The following is a 19,775-nucleotide window of genomic DNA, read 5'->3' as shown; positions in this document are numbered from 1 at the left end:
GTGACACCATCCAACCATCTCATCCTCTGTCGTCCCCTTCTCCCGCCTTCAATCTTTCCCAGCATCAGAGTCTTTTCTAATGAGTTTGTTCTTCTCATCACGTGGCCAAAGTATTGGAGCTTCAGCTTCAGCATCAGTCCTTCGAGTGAGGAACACACAAAAGGGAAGCTGGACACTTGTGTTTCTTTTCTTCAGACATTTATGATTGAAGGGGCCCTGGCTGCCTGGCCTTTCTACAAGAAGCACACACATGCCCAAGATCCCACCAGATCCTGCCACCCAAACTGCTGCCTACCTGAGTATAACATGGCCCTGCAGGCCTTACCATACCTTGAGGGGGGTGGGGGCGGGGATCCATGTTCAGCACCATAGCGTGTGCCTGCTCAGTCGTGTCCGACTCTCTGCTGCCCCATGGACTGTAGCCTGCCAGGCTCTTCTGTCCATTGAATTTTCCAGGCAAGAATACTGCAGTGGGGTGCCATTTCCTACTCCAAGGGATCTTCCCAACCCAGGGATCGAACCTGTGTCTTTTGCATCTCCTGCATTGACAGGCGGATTCTTTACCACTGGCGCCACCTGGGCAGCCATGATGAGCACCAGATGTACAGAGATGGTCATGGACCAAGGTTGCGGGTCCAGGGAGCACTGGGCTGGGAGTCCAGGCTCCACCTCTGCCCCACTTCACCTTTCATTGTGTCCTCTCCTCTTTAGGCCTCAGTCTCCCGTTGCTGATGTTTCTGACGGGGGACAAAGCAAATAGAAATTCTGGGGTTGACATTTGGCGTTTCCTAGCCCCCAGGCTCTGGGAGACAACCTAGGGAGGTGGTGTCCCAAGGGAACTCCCTGTGGCTCAAGACGCGAACCGCACGACTCCCACATGCCCAGTCTGCTCCTCAAGGTCTGGAGGCGAGACCTCACACCGTCTCCACGGCTACCAGTGGACTGAGGCTGAAGGGGCATCAGCTGCAGATGCCTGTGTGCAGCTGGCCTCTGGGCAACTGTCTGTCCACCCCCAGCCCTCTTGGCCCTCTGCTTCAACTTGCCCTCCCCACTGCTTGCTGCTGGCTTTCCTGAAGGGAAAGAGCCTTTTTGAAGGCCTTTCTCAACATAAAATCTGGCCCCATTGCTCCACTATTTAGAAGCTGCCCTCAGAAATGAACTTAGCCAGAAAGACCAGGTGAGGCAGAGAAAAGGTGTTCCTGGTCAGGACACAACCAGGGCAAAGGTCTGGACCGTGCCCGAGGGCGGCTGCAGAGGGCAGTGGGAGGGAAGCCTAAGGCCCTGAAGCCCAGGATGAGGAGCTGGGGTTTGTCCTGAGGATCTGGAGGCGGAGGGCGGTGGATTATTTCAGCCATAAATAATAATATTAATAACTTCCCAATGCCTGGGAACCCATGACCAGGTTAGGAACGAACCTGTGGGGATATCTGAAGGTCGGTGTGCCTGTCCAGCGGCCCAGCCCGGCGCTGGCGCTCCCCATAGCGGTGGCAGACCTTGTAACCCTCTCCATCAGCTCCATCAGCTCCCAGCCTCAACAGGCCACCTTTCTCTCCCAGGTCACTTTCAGACTCACCCTCTGGGGTACATGCTGCCCTGGGTCCTGCGCCATGCCTGCGGAGGAGCCTTCTGCTGGCGAAAGCTGCCTGTGCCCAGCATGGGTGTGGGGCTCCAGAGCTACAGTGAACGCCCTCCCTGTGCCTCCATAGGGCTGTGACGGCTGCGAGCTGTCCAGGGTGGTCGTGGGGGCAGGTGTCGCCCCCCAGAGAAGCAGCGTCCTGCCCTCTGAGGCTGTGGACAGGGCTGTGGACAGAGCTTCCCCGGGAGGGCAGATGGGCTCGGTGGGGAGTGAAGGGGATGGGGGTGGGGAGCCGGGGCAGAGGGCTCAATGTCCACAGACTAAGGGGGGATCTAAGGGTGGGCAGACAGCCTTCTAAGTATGGCTTTGACCTTTGACCCTGTCATGCTCCCACTCGGACCCAACCCGAGACACACTCCCCTCTCTCCTGGGAGAGCTTGTCTCATCCATGGGAAGGTGTCCGCGTGCGCCCAGGTCCAGAGGGACCCGAGGGTCAGTGCGAGGACTGGGGGAGCAAGAGCTCTGTGCAGGGGCCTGGCAAGGGCTGGGGGACTTTTCTCAGGCCCCTCTGGCTGCAGGGAGCCAACCCCAGAGGCAGAGGGTGGAAGCCCCAGTAGCCAACCGGCCTGGGAAGGGGTGGCTGGGGTGAGCGGCAGGGAGCTCACAGGGAAGAAGCAGAAGCAGTGAATTCTGTGTGTACTCAGGTCAACTGGGCGGGGTCCAAGAGGGAGAACAGTCTAGAATGCTTCCCAGTCAGGCTGAGCATGTGGAAGGGTGGGGAGGAGCAGGCATCCCCAAAGACATCTGTCAGCCACTTTGGGGATGTCTATGGCAACAGGAAGTGGAGGGAGAAGCCCTGGCTAGTGATAGAGAGAAGGTACTGGAAGCCTGACACAGGAGGGGGAGGTTGGAAGGCCAGGCTTGACATCTAACACACAGGGCAGGGAGAGGAGGCGGGCGGAGCCAGGAGCTGAGAGAGGCCATTGGAGGGCACAGGCGTCCTGAGGAGGAGGGCGTGGCCACCTGGGGCAAGTGCCACCAGAGGGTCAGGAGGGTTTGGTCACATGGAGGCCATGGTGCCCTTTCCAGAAGGTCATGGGTGGCCGGAGAAGCCCGTGAGAGGAGAGTGGGGGAAGGGCTGGGACAGATGCGTAGGAGCAGAGGAGAAGGGGCGGGAGGTGAGCGGGGCTAAAGAATGCAAGAGGTGGGGACTCCCTGGCAGTCCAGGGTTCTTACTCAGTGGGCCGGGTTCCCATCCCTAGTAGGGGAACCACGATCCCACAGGTCTCATGGTTGGGCCAAAAAAGAATGAAAGCGTGAACACTGAACACATAAGTGCGTGTGTGTGCAGACACGCGTGCGCTACGGTCACGCCGCGCTGTGTGTGCGTGTGTGTGCACATGTCCGTGTGCACGTGTGCATCGTGCTCGTGCGTGTGCATGTGTGCTCCTGTGAGCAGGACACAGATGGGCCAAAACACACGCAGGAAAGACCTGTGGAGCCAGGACCTTCAGGCCCTCAGGGACGGCCACCAGGCGTGGAGGGGGGCCCCCAGCCTTCAGCATGGACCCTTCTGCCTGGGCGGCATGGGGTTGGCTCCAGCATGGACACTTCTTCCTGAGCAGCATGGGGCTGGGCATGGGTGCCAATGAAAGCACAGGGACCGATGAGTCAGAGGTCTGCTTTGATGGCTTCTGTCTCCAAGGTCATCTGCTGAGAGTGACAAGGGGTGCAGGACGGGGCTTGAGAGGAGTTCACTGACCGCACGGAGATCCTCCCTGACCTGAGTCCCAGCTGCCGCCAGCAAGCCTGGCCCGTGGCATCAGCGCAGAGGGCATGTGGCAGGTGGCCCGGGCCTGGGAGCACAGTTCAGGGTGCACACTGTACGGGAGTTGGGGGCAGAGAGCTTCCCGGGGGGGCAGTGCCAAATGAGCGGGGCTGTAGGCACTGCTCACCAGCTGCGTGTAACTGCACCTGCCCGAGCGCCAGTCACTTACCTGTGAGATGAGTCAGGGAGATTTTTGGATCTCAAAAGGAAGATGTTCCAGGGGGCAGGCTTGGAACATCCCTCTCACCCCCACCACACCTGGGCCCCGCGCTTCCACCACTGGGCTGGACTGGGCCAAAGCCCACCTGGCCTCCAAGGGTCTGTATTCAGAGTGAATAAGGAGCTCCTGCAGCAAATTAGAAGGACTAACCCAGGAAGATGGGTGAGGGGTATGAACAGGCAATTCACAGGTTGGCCAGTAAACTCCTGATACTCAGCTCTAATAATTCTCCTAACGGCAAAACCCAAGGAGATGGAAAACAGCCTGTACCGACAAGGTCAGGAGTCAGGCCCTCACTCGCACACGGGAGGCGGGCAGGCACCGGGGCAGGCCCACCAGCGGGAAAACACTCGTGCTGTTGGGTCCAGCAGTATCTTTTGTGGGTATCTTATTCCAGATAAATACTGGCCCAAGTGCCAGGTTCCATGTACGATGCTCACTGCTATGGTTTTTGTGCACTTGCTTAATTTTTTATGGTTTTAGGAGACAATTCAAGCTTAATTTTATAGGCAAACCTCAGATACTGCAGGCTCATTCCGGACACTACGATAAAGCAAGTATCACAATAAAAGGAGACACAAAAATATTTTGGCTTCCCCAGGCGTGTGAACTTTACATTCACACTACACCAGAGTTTACTAAGTGTGCAATAGTGACATGTCTAAAAAAACAAGGTTCGGTTCAGTTCAGTTGCTCCTGTCCGACTCTTTGCGACCCCATGGACTGCAGCACGCCAAGCTTGCTCAAACTCTTGTCCACTGAGTCAGTGATGCCGTTCAGCCATCTCATTCTCTGTCGTCCCCTTCTCCTCCCTCTTCAGTCTTTCCCAGCATCGGGACCTTTTCCAATGAGTCTGTTCTTTGCATCAGGTGGCCAAAGTATTGGAGTTTCAGCTTCAGCATCAGTCCTTCCAATGAATATTCAGGACCGATCTCCTTCAGGATTGACTGGTTGGATCTCCTTGCATTCCAATGGACTCTCAAGAATCTTCTCCAACACCACAGTTCAGAAGCCTCAGTTCTTTGGTGCTCAGCTTTCTTTATAGTCCAACTCTCACATCCATACATGACTACTGGAAAAACCATAGCTTTGACTAGATGGACCTTTGTCTGTAAAAGAATGTGTCTGATCTTTAATATGCTGTTTAGGTTGGTCATAGCTTTTCTTCCAAGGAGCAAACGTCTTTAATTTCATGGCTGCAGTCACCATCTGAACTGATTTGGGAGCCCAAGAAAATAAAGTCTCTTGCTGTTCCCATTGTTTCCCCATATATTTGCCATGAAGTGATGGGATCAGATGCCATGGTTTTTTTTTTCTGAATGTTGAGCTTTAAGCCAGCTTTTTCACTCTCCTCTTTCACTTTCATCAAGAGGCTATTTGGTTCCTCTTTGCTTTTTGCCATCTGCATATCTGATGTTATTGATATTTCTCCCGGCAATCTTGATTCCAGCTTGTGCTTCAGCCAGCCTGGCATTTCTCATGATGTACTCTGCAAATAAGTTAAATAACCAGAATGACAATGTACAGCCTTGACCAAGTGCTCCTTTCCTGATTTGGAACCCGTCTGTTGTTCCATGTCTGGTTTGACCTATTGCTTCTTGACCTTCATACCGATTTCTCAGGAGGCAGATAAGGTGGTCTGGTATCCCCATCTCTTTAAAAAAAAAAAAGCAAGGTACATACCTTAATTAAAAACTACTTTATTGTGGGGCTTCCCTGGTGGTCTAGTGGCTGAGACCCCATGCTCCTGAGGTAGGGGGCTCGGGTTCAATCCCTGGTGAGGGAACTAGATCCCACATGCTCCAACTAAGAGTTTACTTGGCGCAGCTGAAGATCCCTTGTTCTGCAATTAAGACCTGATACCATCAAAGAAATAAATCAACTTATTAAAAAAATACTTCATTGCTAAAAATGCTAAGTATTATCTTGGCTTCAGTGAGTTGTAATGGGAATATAACTGATGACGAAAATCAGAACAAATATAAATGAGAAAGTTGGAAATATTGTGAGAATTACCGGAATGTGATAGAGAGACACGAAGTGAGGTAATGGCGCCGTAGGCTAGCCACCAGCCTTCAGTCGGAGAAAAGTGTAGAATCTGTGAAGCACTGGGAAGTGAAGTGCAGTAAAGCGAGATCTGCCTTAGGAGACAGTGCGGGTCAACCACCAAATGTGCAGTCACTGCTGTGGGGTTTTTCTCTGTATTTTTTTAAATTATGAAAATATGATACTGCTATGTTTTTAATAATAAAAAACTGGAAAAGTCCTAGGTGGCCGTCCAAAGGGGAGCACAAAATGATCGTGATGCCTCTTCCCAGCTGGAAGGCTTGCGTCCTCCCCAACCCCCGGGGTCCTGCTGGCTCTCAGAGAGGACCTTGTGTAGGCCTGCAGCCTAGGGCACATTCCCCTCACACCCCCCACGCCTCACCCACTGTGAGACACTCTTGACAGCATCTCTGGGCCCAGAGGGGAATCCCTGGAGACAGCCATGCCTGAGGACTCTGGCGCTGTCATTAAGTGAGCCAGCTGGATTTTTATTTTTTAATTTACTATTTAATTATATAAATATTTTATCTAATATTTATATTAAAATATAAATCTCATTTAGTATTTTATTTAATATTTAAATCATCTAGTTTTAGAATTAGGCCAACTGGAGACAGGGCTTTGTCACTCGAAAAAGCCCTGACTCAAGGGTATTTGGTCAGGACAGTCCCTGACATCTCTGCGCAATTGTAATAGCGTCCCCCTTGTATTAAAAAGCAGAGCCATCACTTTGCTGACAAAGGTCCGTCTAGTCAAAGCTATGGTTTTTCCAGTGGTCATGTACGGATGTGAGAGTTAGACTATAAAGAAAGCTGAGCGCCGAAGAACTGATGCTTTTGAACTACGGTGCTGGAGAAGACTCCTGAGAGTCCCTTGGACTGCAAGGAGATCCAACCAGTCCATCCTAAAGGAAATCAGTCCTGAATATTCATTGGAAGGACCGATGCTGAAGCTGAAGTTCTAATACTTTGGCCACCTGATGTCAAGAGCCAGCTCACTGGAAAAGACCCTGATGCTGGAGAAGATTGAAGGCAGGAGGAGAAGGGGACGACAGAGGATGAGATGGTTGGATGGCATTGCTGACTCAATGGACATGAGTTTGACTAAGCTCCGGGAGATGGTGAAGGACAGGGAAGCCTGATGTGCTGCAGTCCATGGGGTCCTAAAGAATCGGACACAACTGAACAACAACACTCTCAACAGGTCCTTGTTTAAATTTTTTTTCCCTTCTCAGCTTGCAGGATCTAATTCCCTGATCAGGGATTCAGCCTGTGCCCCCTACAGTGGAAGGGCAGAGTCCTAACCACTGGACAGCCAGGGAGATTCCTGCCTGGCTCCAGTTCAGGACGGAAATCTACAGCTGCCCTGTGACTCATGCTCATCCCAAGTATTAATATCAAGCAGCCACAGCCTCCAGTAAAGAACCTGAGTCTCCCCATCTGTCAGTGGGGATCAGAGAGCTGTCCTTGAGAAGTTACGGCGTTCTTGCAGGACTCCGCTGTGCTGGGCACGGAGCTGCCCTCAGTAACTGAACTCTTAGGATTAATTTTCAACATTTCAGCATAAAAACGTTAAAAGAAAAAGCATATATATATGTTTTGGTTTTTGGTCACACTCTGTGGCAAGCGGGATCTTCATTCCCTGACCAGGGATCAAACACCCCTGGCACTGGGAACACAGAGTCTTAACCACTGGACCCCCAGGAAAGTCCCTCATGATGTTGGAAAAATACTGGAAGCCACACAATGATGTGTGGGTTGCAGGGCCTCCTGGAGAGAAAGTCAGGGAGGAGGAGGAAGGGACTCTTGATTCCCTGCACCTTCTCTGTGGTTTGAGTCATTCACATATTCAAATATTATCTGTGTAATTAAGGCAAGTTTTCAAAGAGGCAGGTCCTGTGGGCGAAATGCTGCCTCATGGATCTGCCCAGTGAAGAAGCCTGCACCGTCAGCCCGCTTTCCAGGTAGGGAACTGATCTCAGAGAAGAGACAGGGCTCTGCCCACAACAGGGTCGAAGCAGAGAGGCCTCAGCCCGATCTGGGAAGGGAAGGCTCTGCTTTTGTGAATTCCCAAGCCTTGGTGAAAGCTGATATAAGTTCTGCTAGAAATCTCTGCCACTCACAGGATGGCGGGGGCCTCGGGTGCAGGTGGGGGTAGTGGGGAGCCCCTTCATCCCTGGCCAAGGGACTTGGATGGTCAGCCAGCCCTTCTTAGCAGCTTAACTAATCCAACTGACAAGCCCCTGGAGCCTGCTCTTGAGGACCAGAGGTGAGTGGGCAGGAGAGGCTTCCTGGAGGAGGCTGCCTGAGATGAAGAGGAGTCACCAGCACCCGTCACGTCGCCCCCAGGACTCTCTGTGCAAACACCCTGCCCCCTCCTCGCCACTCCGTCCCCCCCACCAGGGCCAGGCTGCCCCGGACCCTCCAGGCTGCAGCTTCAGCCTCAGCCTCCTTCCGCCCGAGGGCACCCAGTCAAAACAAGTCAACTCAGCCCTTCTGCTGGTAGCTTTTCCCGCTCAGAGGAGCCGCCCACCTGCGTGGAAAACCCCTGCTCTGCCTCAAGGCCAGTCGTTCAGTCGCTCAGTGGTGTCTGACTCTTTGCGACCCCGTGGACTGCAACACGCCAGGCTTCCCTGTCCTTCACCATCTCCCAGAGTTTGCTCAGACTCACGTCCACTGAGTCAGTGATGCCATCCAGCCATCTCAGTCCTCAAGGCCGATCCCCTTCACATTCCAGGAGAACCTTGGCCTTCAGGTCCCAGAAGTCTGAAGGGACTCACTTCAGGTGTCACCTGGCTAAGGGAGCGGGCCCCGCCCGTCTGGCCGTACCACCTACGGCGTCCTGCAGTCTTAGGGGTTTCTCCTTTGTCGGCTCATAGGGTGGGGCCTGCCTGTCCCGGGGGAGGGTAGTAGGTGCCCCATAAATGCAGGTGACTAAGTGCAGAAGGAGTTGATCAGGGTGGGGCTGGGGCGGCCGCCCAGGTTCCGGCTGGCAGGAGCCCACAGAACTCGGACCTGGCTCCTCCTGGGGGAGGCCAGCTGGCAGAGCAGGATGCAGCGGGAAGGTGGGCTTGCTGTCTCCGGGAGCCTCCCAGCACAGAGGAGCTGGACTCCCGCCTGGCTGCCCTTAAGCCCATGCTGCCCCCTGAGGCCAGGTGAACATCCGGAGGGACTCCCGCCAGGCCTCAGACCCCAACTTTGTGGCCCCTCCGGCTTTGTTTTCCACGTCCCCTTGGGTAAATAGTTGTGGTCTGCAGTGCAGTGAGTCAGCAGGGGAAAGAGGCCTGGCCCTGGCCATTCAGCTCAGCCAGCCGCGCACAGGAGCTTCCGCCTTCTCAAGACCCCAGACGGTCGGGGTCTGGATGCCCGCGTCCTCACTGTCACTTTCTCGGGGGACAGCAGGCGAAACCGGTGCTGCGAGGCGGAGCCAGTGGGCAGGGGGGCGTGAGCGTCAACTAGGTGTACAGGACTCATCAGGTCCAGGGCTTGGGGAGGGGTCCCCTCATCGGATGCCGCTGTGCAGCCGCAGGGAGCCTGACTCGGTTTCCCCGTCCGCTCAGTCCGGGACGCGGCGGCCGGTCCCCTCGCCCGGCGCGGGCCGACACCGCCACCTGGCGGCCCCGCGGGTCAGCGCAGCCGGCGGGCCGTCCCCGGGCCCCGCGAGGGAGCCGGGCGCCTCGGTCACCGGCGGGCGGGGGTCGTCTGAGCGCGCTTGCCCCGCGCCGGGGTCCACGAACAGACCCCCACCCCGCCCTCCACTCGCCGTGCGGCCGCCGCCCACCGCTCCCCGTTCTAGGTCTGTCTCCGCCGTGACAGTCGCGCCCATCTCACGCCTGCGGCCACTCGGCCGCCCCCTCGGGGCCCGCGAACCCCGCTTTCCTTCCGCGCGCGCGCGGCACCCCCCCTTTCCTAGAGCGCGAGGCCACTGCCCCGCGAGGCCACTGCGAAGTCCGGGGGCGTGGCGGGGGGCGACGTGGGGCTCCTCCCTGCATTACCCCGTCCAGGAACCTCCCCTCCTGGGGTGCCCCGCTCCGAGGAGGCCTCGGACCCCAGCAGGGCGCAGGGTGGGGAGGGCAGCAAGGCCTCTGGCCCAACAGAAGCCCCGGAGCCCCGCCCTGCCGCAGTCCTCCGCAAGGGCCTCCTGTCCCACCGCAGGGAACAGAACTTTCCGCCAGCTGTTGCCTCGCCCGGAATGCAGTCCACCCAGCTGAGCCTGCCTGGGCAAGAGGTCTAACTGCCCTCTCCAGGGGAGAGTTCATCCTACCTCGGGCCCATTTTACAGAATGCTGGCTGAGAATACTGAGACCAGAGTGTCCGGAGAAGCGGGCCACAAGGTGCCCGCCTGGGAGGTGGGCTGGCAGGAAGCAACGGTTGGCTGTGACCCACTGCTGTGCCACGCCCGCCACCCCCCCAGCCATGGCACCGCGTCCAAGCCGGTCTCTCTGCTCCCACTCCAGGGGACAATGGACAGCACATGCCTGGCAGAGCCCACTGAGGGTCTACTACAGTCTGGAGGGGAGGCTCAGGGATCCCCCTGGGGACCGCTTCTCACTCTGCCACCCCTTCTCCAGTGGGGAACTGAGGCCCTGCAGAGGCAGGGAGGGCCTTGCCAGGTGGCACTAAGGGCCTGAGCTTTCCCAGTGACCCCTGTGCAGGGAGCATGGAACTGGGCTGTGAGGAGACGGGTCAGTAAGGCCTGGGAGGGACTTCCCTCCAAGGACAGGAAGGGCTGGGCGAACTGGCCACCTCCAAGAGCAGCGAACAGGAAAGGGGGAAGGCGTGTTGGACGGTTGGGCGAGCTGCAGTTAGTTTGCCGATAAGCCCTGAGAGACCAAAGAGGCTTCCCCCGGGTGTGTTGGTCATCTGCTGCTGTGTAACAAACAGCCCCACATCGGTGGCTTGAAACAGTGATTGCTTATTTCTCACCGTCCTGTGGGTTCACTGGAAAGTTCTTCATATTTTGCTGGCTGAGACCATTTATACAGCTGCAATTAGCTGGGGGCTCAAAGGGGTTGAAATGTCCAAGGTGGCTTTACCCACACAGCTGCAGTTAACTGTCAACTTGGCAGTCAAATAAATAAATATTTTTTAAATAATAAAGTATACAGAAGGATATTGCATAGGTTATATGCAAATACTGTGTCCCTTATTATTTATTTTTTGCTGCAGCACATGGCCTGTGGAATCTTGGTTTCCTGACCAGAGACTGAACCTGGGCTCAGGCTGTGAAAGCCCCGAGTTCTAACCACTGGACCTCCAGGAATCCCCCTGTGCCATCATGTCCCAGGTACATGAGCACCCTTGGATGCTGGTATTTGCAGAGGTCCTGGCACCAACCCCTGTGCTTTGCCCTCCTCTCCTTGGCCTCTACACAGGGCTGACTTGGGCTTCTTCACACCGTGGCGGCTACGTTCCACTGAGACAAGCCTCCGTATGCAGGAGTGCGTCAAACCTCTACTGCCATCACCTTTGCTAGTATTTCATTGGCCAGGATAAGTCACCAGAGTCAGTGTGGAATGCGACTTCCCCAGGACATGAATACCAGGAAGCATGAGCCATTGTGGGCCACCAAGTTTACAGCTTACTGAAGTGGGAAAGGAAGGAAGACAGACAAGAGACAGGAGAGCTTCGGGGGTCAGAATAACCAAGGAGGCCTCCTGAAGGAGGAAGGGCTTGGCTAAAGAGGGCTGGGAGCTCTGTTCTCCACCCTCAACCCCATCCCACCCCCACCCCGCTCCCTCCTGGGACCCATGGAGGCTGGAGGATAACCATCCAGTGAGTAAAGATACAGACTGGGAAAACATCTGGAGACGCGTGCTCTGTGGACAGTGAAAATAGGTTGATGTAATGATGGCTCAGAGGTTAAAGCGTCCGCCTCCAATGCGGGAGACCCGAGTTCGATCCCTGGGTTGGGAAGATCCCCTGGAGAAGGAAATGGTAACCCACTCCAGTATTCTTGCCTGGAGAATCCCATGGACGGAGATGCCTGGTAGGCTACAGTCCACGGGGTTGCAAAGAGTCGGACACGACTGAGCGACTGAACTGAACGGAACGGAACGGAATACGGCGATCAGGTGTGGGGGTGGGGCAGCTGCTTTAGATAAGGTGGTCAGGGAAGCCTTCTCAGAAGAGGTGACATTTAGGCTGAGTTCAGACCAACAAAAGGAGCCAGGCCTGGGGAGTGCAGGGGAAATGAATCTCAGGCTAAAGCTCTGGCCCTGAGATGGGAATGAGCTTGACACGTTTGAGGATTAGCGGGCAGAGAAGGGTGGCAGGGGCGGGTGGGCACGGGGGCATGGGGGGTGGGCAGGGTCGGATCGTGTTGGGTCTGCTGTGTGCTATGTTATGCTCAGTCACTCAGCCTTGTCTGACTCTTTGTGACACCCTGGACTGTAGCCCGCCAGGCTCCTCTGTCCATGGGATTCTCCAGGCAAGAATACTGGAGTGGGTTCCATTTCCTTCTCCAGGGGATCTTTCCAACCCAAGGATCTAACCCACGTCTCCTACCTCTCTTACACTGGCAAGCAGATTCTTTACCATGAATCGCCTGGGAAGCCCCTGTTGAGTCTTGAAGGCCTGAACACGGAGGTTACATTTTCTCCAAGTGCAGCCCAGTGTCTCCCAAGGAACAATATGACCCAACCCAACTCGGTGCTCAGTGTCTCCAAGGTAGCTGCTCAGCGTTGTATGCCAGGCGCTGTTCCAGGCACTCAGGACTCTCTGGTGATCAAAGCAGAGAACCATCCCTGCCCTTGTGAAGTGTGATTTGATTTGGGATTTAAAAAAATCACTGCTGGAACTTCCCTGGCCGTTCAGTCGTTACGATCCACGCTTCAGAGGGGTTTGATACCTGATCAGGGAACGAAGGTCCCACAAGCCATGAAGTGCAGCCAAAAGAGAAAAGAAAATTAAAGTCACCACTGAAGTGGAGCAAAAGGAGGTGGCTGAGTGTGAAGAGAAAACACGAAGGAGGTGGAACTGTCAGGTCTAGGAAGCGGGGGCAACAGGCAAGAAGATAAATTCAAGATTGAGCTTGGGAGAGCATCTTCATGATCTTCGGTTAGACAAAGATGTCTTAGCTTTTTTTCCTATAAAACAAATAAAAAGATTTTGATAAATTGGCGGCTGTTGTTCGTTGTTCAGTCGCTCAGTCGTGTCCGACTCTTTGCGACCCCGTGGACTGCAGCACGCCAGGCTTCCCTTCCTTCACCATCTCCCGGAGTTTGCTCAAACTCATGGCCATGGAGTCAGTGATGCCATCCAGCCATCCTCTGTCGTCCCCTTCTCCTCCTGCCTTCAATCTTTCCCAGCATCAGGGTCTTTTCCAGGTTCTTCCCATCAGGTGGCCTAAGTATTGGAGCTTCAGCTTCAGCATCAGTCCTTCTAGTGAATATTCAGGATTGATTTCCTTTACAATTGCTGTCCAAGGGACGCTCAAGAATCTTCTTCAGCACCACGGTTCGAAAGCATCAATTCTTCGGTGCTCAACCTTCTTTATGGTCCAGCTCTGACTACTGGAAAAACCAAGTTTGACTAGACTGTTGGGAAAGTGATGTCTCTGCTTTTGAATATGCTGTCTAGGTTTGTCATAACTGTTCTTTCAAGGAGCAAATGTGTTTTAATTTCATGGCTGCAGTCACCGTCCACAATGATTTTGGAGCCCAAGAAAATGAAATCTGTCCTGCTTCCATTTTTCCCCATCTATTTGCCACGAAGTGATGGGACCAGATGCCATTTGATCTTAGCTTTCTGAATGTTGAGTTTTAAGTCAACTTTTTCACTCTCCTCTTTCACCCTTCCCTGAAGAAGGACATGGCAACCTATTCCAGTATTCATGCCTGGAGAATTCCACGGACAGAGGAGCCTGGCAGACTATAGTCCAAGGGGTTGCAAAGAGTCAGACAGGACTGAGCCACTATCACTCATCCCTCTGTCACCCTTATCAGGAGCCTCTTTAGTTCCTCTTCCCTTTCTGCCGTTAGGGTGGTATCACCTGCGTATCTGAGGTTGTTGATGTTCCTCCTGACAATCTGGATTCCAGCTTGAAATCAAGAAAATGAAAAGATGCACCATGTCAACTGTTGACAAGGAAGTGGAGTAGCTGGGACTCTCATATGTTGGGAGTTGGCTGCAGCCACTTTGGAAACCTTTGGCAGTTTCTGGATGACCCAGCAAGTTCACTCCCAGGTATATATCCAAGAGAAATGAAAACTCATGTTCCCACAAAGACTTGTACATTCACAGCAGCGTCGTTCCTCACAGTCCAAAGATGGGAGCATGTGTCCACATGCCATTAACTGGCGAATAGATTAATAAATTGTGGTCTGTCCACATAACGGGAAATTATTCACCAATAAAAAGGAACAAACTCGGGGGTTTCCTGGTGGCTCAGTGGTGAAGAATCCACCTGCCAATGCGGGAGACAGGACTTCAATCCGTGATCCAGGAAGATGACACCTGCTGCAGAGTAACTAATCCGGTGCTCCTCGGTTATTACGCCTGCGCTCCAGAGCCCAGGAGTCGCAACTACTGAGCCACACGCAGCGTCTACTGAACGCCGCACCCCTAGAGTCGGTGCTAAGAGCTCGGCGATAAGAAAAGCCACCGCAAGGAGAAGCCCGCTGTCCGCACGTAGAGAAAAAGGCCCTTGCAGCAACGAAGACCCAGCACAGCCAAAGATAAATAATTATTTAATTTCAAAAAATTGAAAAAGGAACAAAGTCTGATACATGCCACGACAAGGAGGAACCTCAAAGATATGATGCTAAGTAAAAGAAATCAAACATGCCAAAGATTAACAAGAATGTGCTGCACCCTTAAAGCTGCATTAGGAGGATAGATCTCATCACAATAAAGTACAGCTTAAAAAAAAGAAAATCTTAGAAGGAATCCCTATACAACTTGGGGCTTCCCTGGTGGCTTAGATGATGAAGAATCCACCTGCAATGTGGGAGACCTGGGTTTGATCCCTGGATTGGGAACATCCCCTGGAGGAGGGCATGGGAACCCAATCCAGTGTTCTTGCCTGGAGAATCCTCCATGGATGGAGGAGCCTGGCAGGTTACGGTCCATGAGGTCGAAAAGAGTCAGACACAACTGAGTGACTAAGCACATCATACACGCACAAAAAGAAACCGAACACAAAAAGCACGTACTGTATGGTTCCATTTTGGCAGAGAGTACAGGAGAAGCAAGTATGGAGGTAGCAGGTCAATGCTTGCTGGGGTGGGAGCAGGGATTGACTGCAAAGAGGTGCTGGGAACGTGGGTGGGGAGGGGGACGGAATGACCTAGAACCAGACTGTAGTGGTGGCTGCACAATTCTACAAACGTGCTGAAGATCCCTGAGTTGTCCCCTCCCAACTCAGGAAGTTTCATGGCACGAAAGCGATGCATCAGCAAAGCTCTGAGAAGAAGGAGAAAGAAACCAGGGCCAGGCCTTCAGGGTGGGTGGGGCTCGGCAGAGGGCACACCCTGCTGGAGGTGGCCCCAGCCTTCCAGGTTTCAGATCCCAGCCCTGCGGGGGCCTGTGCAGGGTCGTGGCACCCTGGGTGCCACCCTTGCCCCTTAGGCCAGGAACCCCAGCTGGGTAGGAGCTCAGATAATGAGGGATCCCTTCTAAGCTGTTGATAGAACACCCACCATGAGCGAATGAGGCCTCTTGTGAATGATTAAGGCTCCAAACCAGCAGACGTCACCCCCCAAGTCTAAATCTTTCTAACCTGGGGAAATCAGTTTCCTCCCAGTAACAAGTTCCAGCCCCAGGGGAGGCCCTGCCCAGCTGCACAGGTGAAGCGGCAATTAGGGAGGCTTCTCTGTTGAGGTGGGAGCCTGCTTCTCAGTTAGGAGTGGGGGGCGGAGGAGGGGCGAGTAGCCACTGGACAGACGCAGGCCACCTTCCAGAGCATCGGCTTTACTCAGGCATTTGGGGTGAGAGGTGGAGAACTGAGTAAATGCATAACACCAAAGTCTTGTTACTGAAGCGCCCCTGTGTTAAAGGGACCAAGCTCAACACCCACAGGCACTTGGTTTTGTGAACCAAGGGATTCCGTGCCAGCGGCTGCCGTCTGAGCCCACTGGCCTCCACAACTAAGGGGCTGCTGATGGACGACGTGGTGTTCCATCTGCCACTGTGGGGTCAACAAGGGTGGCATCTGCGGCTGCCTGCCAGGCCCCCCAGGTTAGCAACGCGCACACCAGCCTCTCACCCCAGAGTCCTGCTCTCATCTGTTCTGAGTCACAGCGCAGCGTGGGAGGGAGACAGGCAGGGCAAGGAGCCATGTGCCCACTCGACAGAAGGCAGCACTGATGCTGGGGGAGCCCGGGGGCCAGGAGGAGAGGCGGCACCATGCTGAGGGGCCTGCCGGAGGGCTGTGGCTCCAGCCCCTCGTGGTCCTCTGGGCTGGATCTTGATTCCAGCTGCCTACCCATTGCCAGGCAGTAGCTTGGGTATCTTGGGGTGGGGGGGAGCGCGGCTTCTCTCACATGTCCCCCAGGATGAGGAGGGCTCGGGGAGGAATGCAGCTGCACCCAGAGTCCCTGGTGTCTGGGATGCCCTGGGGATGTCAGAGCCACCACCCCGGGAGTAGGGGTTGTTTGTACCGCCAGGCCGAGTCACTGCAACCTTCCATCAGTCAGTCTGTCTGACACCTGGGGACCTGGCATGGGGCGGTGGGGGTACAGTCAGGTACTTCTGAGAACAGATGCTAGGTGGGCTCAGGGGCTTTGGGACACGTCAGCAAAGGCTGAGCGGGGGCTCCCGCCCCCTTCCTTTCAACTGGGAAGAAGGGACTGTGTTCTTTCAGGAATCTGAGTGAGATTTCCTCACTCAGGGCTTAAGCTACTTCAAAAACATTTGGGGCCCCTGCACTCCCATGAGGTGTCAAGTCACAACCCCCAGGGCCTGCTCTGCACCCAGACCTGGTGGTTCCTTGTGAAGTCTCCTTAGAGAAGACACCCTGGGAGAGAAAGGAGAGCCCAGGGCTGAGTCAGACAGGCCCAGCTGGAAACCCAAATTGCCAGTGTGTGCTGTGTTTAGTCGCTCAGTCGTGTCTGACTCTTTGTGACCCGCTGGACTGCAGCCCACCAGCCTCCCCTGTCTATGGGATTCTCCAGGCAAGAATACTGGAGTGGGTTGCCATGCTCCTCCAGGGGATCTTCCCGACCCGGGGATTGGCAAGCTGGTTCTTTATCCGCTGAGCCAGGGGCTTTCACGAGATGGAAGTTTAGTTTTCTGTCATACTGCAGACGGTTAGAGGTGGTCAGGGCAGCATCAGGAACCCGGGCTCCTTCTATACATGGCTCTGCCATGCATAGTTTTTATGTGAAAAAACCGTAGTCCAAGATGGCTGCTGAAGCTCCTGACATTATGTCTGCATTACAGGCAGCAGGAAAGAAAAAGGCAAACAGGATGTGCCTTGTCCTTTAAAGACTCTTTCTGAAATGAAACACTATTTACATCTAGGCCAAAACTATATGGCCACACCTAGATGTAAGAGGGGCTGGGAATTTGTTCCAGGCAGCAAATACCCAGACAGACCTTCAGAGGCTTTATATCCTTGGACAATGGAGGCGGTAGGGTGGGGACAGGAACCTGAGGGGCCGTGAGAAGTCTCTGGCCCAAGCTCTGACAAGCTGTGTGCCCTTGGGCAAGCCCCTTCACCTCTCTGAGCTCCTGGCTGACTCTGTGAACCAGGGCTGTAGGAAGACTCTCTCCAACGCCCTTCCCTGCTCTGACATCTCATGATCCTACAGCAGGGAGCCCAGGGAGGCTGAGACCTAGGGTACAACAGCTCCTTTTAAAAAGTGCCTGTTCCAAGACGTGTAGATCTGCAACAGCTTAAAACCTGACTATTGATTTTCAAACTGCCAACTGATTAACACAGCCTGGGAGACCCTTTTGGGGGGCAAATAAGGCTGCCAAGGTCTTCCTGAGACAGGAGGGATCTGAGGGGGTGGAAGTAGGCTGGGCTGTCCTCTCTTAGGGCCGTGGAGGCACGGGGGAAGAGAGGACCAAAGCTGGGATGGGTGCCTTTGGGGAGGGACTCGGGGGCTGGTGAAGAGGGACAGCGGGGAGGGGGAGGTCACCCCCAGGAGCTGGGATGGCTCTCTGGGGGTGGGGTGGGTGCGGGGAGGAAAGAAATCTTGGATTGTTTTCCTCCCAAGCCTTTCTGTTTCTTTTTTCTTTAAGGTCTATTTTTATTTCTTTATGTATTTGGCAGCGCTGGGGATCTTCTCTTAGTTGTGGCATGTGAGATCTAGTTCCCTGGCCAGGAATCAAACCCCAGCCCCCTGTTCAGTGTGCTTAGCCACTAGACCACCAGGGAAGTCCCCCTAGAGCTCCCTTTTCTCCTAACGTCATCCCTTATACGACCATGATAACAAACAGAGACTTCCCTGGTGGTCCAGTGGTTAGGAAGGACTCGACACTCACTGCCCAGGGCCTGGGTTCAATCCCTTGTCAGGGAACTAAGATCCTGTAAGCCACACAGTGCAGACAAAAAATAGACATAGAGCTCTTCAAAAAACTGAAGAGTCATCCGACCTGCTGGAAGCAGGGAGCCAGGGCTTCGGGACACCCCACTTGCTGTGCTCAGGCCCCTCTGGGGCTGGCAGGAAGGGGTAGGCCCCGGGGAACTGCAGGGGGTCTGCCGTGAGCCAGACCTGTGGCTTGTGACGCCTGTGTAACCAAAGGGTGATTCCTGGCAGCCAGGCCCTGGGAGCAGCCCCTCCCCTCCCTTCCCGTCCTTTGACCGCCCCCCTCCCCGTGGGGTGGCCCCGTGACGCAGCAGATTTCCTAGTCCTCCTGCAGGTCTGAGCAAGGCCCAGGGGTGCCTGGACTTTCTACGGGATGGGGTGAGGGCTTAGGAGGGGAAGAAGCACATTCTCCCCGTCTCAAGGTGGGGGCTCAAGCTGTTTGATACAAAAGACACATGACCCTGGTGGGTGAGAGCAGGGTTTCAAGTCCCCGGCCCTCCACGTACCGGCTGTGTAGCCCCAGGCCAGTCACACAGCCTCTCTGCGCCTTAGTTTTCTCATCTGCGTAATCAGGAGCCAAGTGAGACCCTCCATAGCAGCTCTCAGAGCGGCCAAGTGTGTGCTCTGTGCCGTGGCTCTGTCTCTCAGTCGTGTCCGACTCTGCGACCCCTGGACTGCAGCCCGCCAGGCTCCTCTGTCCATGGGATTCTCCAGCCAAGAACACTGGAATGGGATGCCATGCCTCCCAACAGGGGAATCTTCCTGACCCAGGGATCGAACCTGGGTCTCCCTCATTAGTGAAAGCTAATAGAATGACTGAGGATAGTCAGTGATAATGACGGGAGACACAAGGCCCCCGAGCTGCCCTGACGAAAGTCGAGGGCTCTGGCCACACCACAGCCTCACCGATGAGCCAGGAGCACACTGGACCGCCCGCTTCTCCTGCCGAGGCGGAGACAGGAGACCGTGGGGAGATGAGACTTGTTTGAAAGGCAGACAGACGCCAGCCTGCTGCCGCCCGTATCCCCACCCGGACTCTGAGGGCAGCGGGACTGGGAGAGGGCTTCTGGGGTCTCCCGACTCCTCAGACCTCAACTGCTATGGAGAGGTGACCTCCAAGGGGGGCCGGAGTAAACAGGGGGCTCCTCAACCACCAGCTGCCGCGGCCTGCGCCCAGCCAAGCCCCCTGACCGACGTCCTGGGGGCCCAGGGGGCGGGCTCTGTGCTCTCAGAGGCCCCAGGCCAGGGGCAAACCTGCTCTCTTGAAATCTGAACCCCTCTCTCCATGGGTCTCTGCTTTGGACAATATCCTTCTTCAGGCAGGAAGCTTCCTCCAGCAGTTCCCCCCTCTTCCCAGGGCAAGACCTGGAGTCCACCTGACAGCCTGATAGCCTGCACCTGACAGCCTGAGTGACCTGCATCTCGTCAGGGGCCCAAGAGGCCCAGTGAGTGCATGCTCAGTCGTGACCGGCTCTCTGTGGCCCCATGGACTGTAGCTCTCCAGGCTCCTCTGTCCATGGGATTTTCCAGGCAAGAATACTGGAGTGGGTTGGCATTTTCTTCTCCAGGGGATCTTCCCTGCCCAGGATCAAACCAGCATCTCCTGTGTCTTCTGAATTGCAGGCGGAGT

This window comes from Moschus berezovskii, chromosome 21, assembly GCF_049115385.1.
Source record: "Moschus berezovskii isolate FMDL1 chromosome 21, NW_MosBer_1.0, whole genome shotgun sequence".
Classification (NCBI taxonomy): Eukaryota; Metazoa; Chordata; class Mammalia; order Artiodactyla; family Moschidae; genus Moschus; species Moschus berezovskii.
The sequence above is the reverse complement of the archived record's forward strand: the minus strand, read 5'-3'. Positions refer to the sequence as shown.